Below are 6,000 nucleotides of genomic sequence, written 5' to 3' on the forward strand. Positions count from 1 at the left end.
TTAACTGGTTTGAGCACATTGTAATAATAATACATACAAATATAGCTATGGTTCTAAAAACAAAAAAGTATGCCATTTGCTCATTCTGTGCTTCCTGCCTGAATAGTTTGACTGCAGTGCAGCATCGTTATTGAAAAAATGACAGCGTTTTAGCTGTCAAGGGCTGTGTAGTGTGCCACCCAGCACAGTCTGAAATGGCGTTACGGACAGTACGGTATAGTGTGAAATCACCGGGGGGAAAAAGCAGTACGGCGCGGTTGTGGGCTAATTTGACACTTATCCTTTGTGCTGTTCCGTTATTCTTTCGACACCCGACACTCCCGCATTGGCAACAAAGCTGAACTGACCCTGTACATCGGTGTGCTCATTCACCACCACTCATGCTCTCCCTCTCCAGGTGAAGTCCGAAGCTTACTGAGCATGATCAACTATTATGGAAGTTTCAATCTGCCACAATGTCCCAGCCTCTACTGAACCTCACAACAGAGAGCACCCAAACACGAACGGGCATTCGAAGCCATGAAACCAGCAATCTTGAAGGACACTACCATGCATGACTTTGACACTCAGACACAAAACTGATCGACTACGCCAATCCCCTAAATTTATGGCAGTCCTATTCCAGGAACACCAGAGAGACCACTTTGTAACCGCTTGCGCCACATTATGCCTGCCCCAGGCATAATGCATGCAGATGGGTGTTCCGGCGTTAGGGGGCCAAAAAAATGACGCAAAGGAATCTAAAAGATTTCTTTGCGTCATTTCTAGCAGCATTTTTAACGCCTGCTCTCTCATTGTTTTCAGTGGGCCTCTGGGTGCTTTGCAGGATTAGCGTCAATATTTTTGACATTAATCCTGCAAAGCACCGGAGCAGCACCAAAAATTATGACACTAATGCCCCTAATTACAGCCATAGTGCGCCGTATTCTAAATACGGCGCACCCACTGTGGCGTTAGGAGGGTGCTAATGGGCGCAATAAAAGTGGCGCTGCACTTGGTGCAGCACCACTTTTCATAAATCTGCCCCTAAATCAGTGGCGGCCAGCAGTTTTAGGAGGGAGGGGGTGGGTGGGAAGCACACACACACTCATTCTTTCACACACACACACACATGCAAGAACATCCATTAACAACACTCATCAACATTCAAACATACACGGACGCACCAAACATTCATTTAAAAAGATCAAACACTTACCTTCAGCCTCAGGGGGCCTCGAGGCACATTTGCTGAGCCGAGGAGGTCACACCCATAGGAGCTGTGACCTCTTCAGCCCAGCAAAGTTCAGCTCAGGCAGCCAGGAGTCTGCGCAAATTGTGCATGTCTTGCTCCTGGCTGCCAGACCTGAACATGAAGAGTGTCTGTCAGGCTGACCTTTGTTCAGCCTGACCAGCACTCTCATGAGGGACAAAAGGTAGGGGGCATGGCCCCTCCGCCCTAAAGGACGGGCCGCCACTGTCCTAAGTGAAAGAAAGCATATTATTTTGTGAAATAACCAACATTTTTAAAGTCTTTTGCGACAGACAGAGGGAGGGAGTGTGTGCACGTTTTTGTCTCTGTGTGTAAAAATTCCTGGTGAAATCCGATAGACATTTCACCATACCGACTGAAAGCACCTGCACCCAACTATTTATCACAAAATACATTTAGTAGGGGTGTGTAAAACCCCACACACACATCCTGAAGCTACACCCCTGGATAGAACCCATTTCCATGTGTATCTCTATGAAAGAAACTTCAATGGTTTGATTGATCACAAACTACTAGTGCCCCTTTTTAAGGCACAGCACAATCCCCCACCAAAAATTGAAAAGTTAGCACGCCAGTTACAATAGTACAGTTTTGATGTAAAGTACAGGCCAGGCTTAGACAACCCTGCGACTACCTGTTGTGCAACCCAGCCAAACCACAACCCACCAGGAGATCTATATTTGGCAGAGATGACAGATGAATTTGTGCACCTCATCTCACCAACTGGCATGTCCAAAGGCGATCTTATTGGCCAACATTTGATCAAGCGTTAAAGGATGATGTGTGTATAAAAAAAACTAATAAGGCATGCGCTATGTGAGAAAAACTGGAGAACATTCTTTGCTGGACATGCTGCAAGAGACAAAAACACACAGATTACATTGTCTGACATATGGAAGGTCAGGCACAAATTATGCGTCACTCACTCTGCTGAGGTAACTTTTTTGAGAAGGGGGTCAAGACAATGATTCAGCATTGTTAGCTCTGCCATGCACAATTGTACCCTGCTCCCATCATCACTGAAGATGCCTGCATGGAGCAATGGCTCAAAGTAAGTGGATCTTTGTAAACTACCTGGGGGACAGCAACTTCTAGTTTTCATGAAAACTTTTTTTAAATATCTGGTTGTGGATCCCTTCATTTGACCACATCAAACCAAAGCTTGAAAAAAGTCCTTGTGGCTTATGATCTACCCAAATGCCTTAAAAGAACAAGTTACTTACCTTCGGTAACACTTTTTCTGGTGGATACAGTAGCTACCTATGGATTCCTCACCTTATGAATAGAGTCCCAAAGCTGTACCGCACTCGGAGGTGGGTCCCTGGCCGGTCACACCAAGAAATCCTGCAACACAGAACGTGCAAAATGGCCGTCCCTCCTAACTACCGAATCCAGGCAATAATGCTTTGTGAAAGTGTGAAGGGAAGCCCAAGTTGCTGCCTTGCAAATGTCCACCACTGGTACACCTCTAGCCAAGGCCAAAGTGGCAGACTTAGCCCTAGTGGAATGGGCTCTAATACCCTCAGAAGGAACCTTCTTTGCCAGTGAATAAAATGATCTTTATGCAAAGAATGACCCACCTGGATATGGATCTCTTATGCCCAGCTTTGCCTTTCATCTTGCCCACAAATCCAATGAAGAGTTGGTCATCCACAAGAAAGTCTTTTGTTCTTTCAATATAAAAACTCAGAGCTCTTCTCGGGTCTAAGTGATGAAGTCTTTCTTCCTCCTTTGAAGGGTGAGGAGGAGGGTCGAAGGATGAAAGAGTAATAGACTCTCCATATGGAAGGGAGGGACAACCTTCGGAAGGAAAGCCACCCTGGTTCTCAACACCACCTTGTCAGCATAAAAGAATGTAAAGGGAGGTTTGACACTAAGAGCCTGGAGCTCACTCACATGCCTAGCAGACTTGATAGCTGCAAGGAAGACTGTTTTTAAGACCAACAGTCTCAATGAACAAGAATGCATAGGCTCAAACGGTGAACCCATTAAAAAAGATAAAACCAAATTCAAATCCCACTGAGGCATGAGAAACAGAGTGGGAGGAAGCTTATTAGTAAGACCTCTCAAGAACCTAAAAACTATAGGAGATTTAAACAAGGAAGGTTGATCAGGAAGGCACAGAAAGGCAGACAGCGTCGATAAATAGCCTTTCACAGTCGCAACTGCACAACCCTTCTGTGCTAAAGAAAGGGCAAACAGCCGAACATCATCATATAAATGCGCCTTTAAGGAATCAATGTGCCTCTCTCCACACCAAGTAACAAATTGTGCCCATCTGTTGGCATAGACAGTTTTGGCCTGGCTGATAAAATAACATCCACCACTTCTGGAGGGAGAGAAAAAGAACTCAGATTGCCCCGTTCAATCTCCAGGCATGTAGGTGCAGGCTCTGGAGGTGGGGGTGTAGAACCTGCCCCTGAGACTGTGAGAGGAGGTCTGCCCTGTGAGGGAGACGGAGCGGAGGGCACAGTGAGTGTTGGGGAAGGTCTGTGTACCACACCCTTCTTGGCCAATCCAGAGCAATTAAAATGACTTGAGCCCGATCTTGACGAATCTTCGTCGGAACCTGAGGAATCAAGGGTATGGGGGGAAACGTGTAAAGTAACTGGCCGCACCAAGACATCTGAAATGCGTCTCCCAATGCTCCTTGCACCAGATACTGGAGACTGCAGAACGACAGGCAGTGTGGGTTCTCCCGAGTGGCAAACAGGTCTATATGTGGAAAACCCCACATCCGGAAGATGTTAAGGACCAGGTCTGGATGGAGACGCCACTCGTGATCGGCCAAGAAATGCCGACTGAGACTGTCCGCGCGTACGTTGAGAACCACGGCCAGATGGTTTGCTACTAAGCCAATCAGATGGTCCTGAGCCCAGGACCAGAGCCGCAGAGCCTCTCTGCAGAGAAGGTACGACCCTACTCCTCCCTGTTTGTTGATGTAACACATCGCGGTAGTGTTGCCCGTCAAGACCTGAACTGACTGACCGCAAAGGGACGGGAGGAAGGCCTTGAGAACCAGACATATCCCCCACAATTCTAACAGATTGATGTGAAACATCTGTTCCACTGGAGATCAACGACCTTTGATCTCCAGGTCCCCCAGATGAGCTCCCCACCCTAGAGTGGAAGCATCCGTTATGGCCGTGGGCACTGGAGTTGGTAAACAAAAGAGCCTTCCTTGGGAAAGGTTGCCGTCCACATCCCACCATCGTAGATCCGTTGCAGCATCTCTGGAGATCGTTATCGACTTCTCGAGATCCCCTTTGTGTTGAAACCACTTCTTGCGGAGGCACCACTGGAGAGCCCTCATTTGCCAATGTGCATGAGTGACCAACAGAATGCAAGAAGCGAACAGACTGAGCAGACGTAGGACCTTGAGGACTGGAACAACCGCTCCATTTTGAAACATTGGAATCAACGCCTGAATGTCCTGAATCCGCTGAGGCGGAGGATAGGCCTGATTCAATGTTGTATCCAGTACTGCCCCTTTGAACAGGAGGCACTGAGAGGGCTCCAGGTGAGACTTTGGCACGTTCACCGTAAAGCCCAGATCGAACAACAACTGTGTTGTCATTTGAAGGTGATGCAGCACAAGCTCTGGGGACTTGGCTTTTATCAGCCAATCATCCAGGTAAGGGAATACAGATACTCCCTTCCTTCTAAGGTCTGCTGCAACCACCGCCATCACCTTCGTAAAGATTTGATGTGCAGAAGTAAGACCAAAAGGAAGGACCGAAACTGGGAGTGTTGTGACCACACCACTAACCGGAGATAATTCCTGTTTGACTTGAGAATGGGAATATGAAAATAAGCATCCTGCAAGTTGACAGACACCATCCAAACCTCCTTGTTCAACGCCAGCAGCACCTGTGCTAGAGTCAGCATTTTGAATTTCTCCTGTTTGAGGAACCAATTCAAAATCCTCAGGTCCAGGATAGGCCTCAATCGACCATCCTTCTTGGGAATCAGGAAATATCTCAAATAGCAACCCTGACCCCTTTCCTGCTCTGGAACCAACTCCACTGCTCCTCTTGATAAAAGGACTTGAACCTCCTGCAGCAACAGGAGATGATGTTCTGAACAAAAAGAAGGACGGGGAGGGATGGGAGGGTGAAACTCCCGAAAAGGATGGGTATAACCTTTCCCCACAAAATTTAGTACCCAAGAGTCCGATGTGCCTAACTCCCATTCGTGGAGAAAATAAAATATCCTGCCCCATACGGGAGAAGCATGACTTAAGATGGATGGAAAACTAGAGCTGCTTTCCCTGTTGTGCTTCCCCAGAGGAAGAGGATGAGGCAGGGTGCTGTTGGGTGGCTCCACGTGTCCTAACCCTCCCCCACCCTCTAAAAGATCTATAGGGAGGGTTGGAAGGCTGTTGAGTGATGGACTGAGGCCTACCACGATAAGCGGATCCACGACCAAACCCCCTAAATCTGCAAAAGGATCTGAAGGGAGTAGATGCAGAAGCCTGTAGCCCTAGAGATCCTGCCGTGGCCCTGCTGTCCATGAAATGTTCTAAAGCAGAGTCTGTCTTGGCCCCAAACAACTTTTCACCATCAAATGGGAGGTCCAATAAAGTTGCCTGGACATCAGTTGAAAACCCAGAAGACCTTAGCCACGCATGTCTCCTGGTGGCCACCGAAGTTCCCATTGCCCTGGCCACTGAGTCTGCTGTATCCAGACCAGACTGGATGATCTGTTTGGCCGCCGCTTGGGTGTCCAAAAGGAGCTCGATAAACTGC

Source organism: Pleurodeles waltl, chromosome 2_1, assembly GCF_031143425.1.
Source record: "Pleurodeles waltl isolate 20211129_DDA chromosome 2_1, aPleWal1.hap1.20221129, whole genome shotgun sequence".
NCBI lineage: Eukaryota > Metazoa > Chordata > Amphibia > Caudata > Salamandridae > Pleurodeles > Pleurodeles waltl.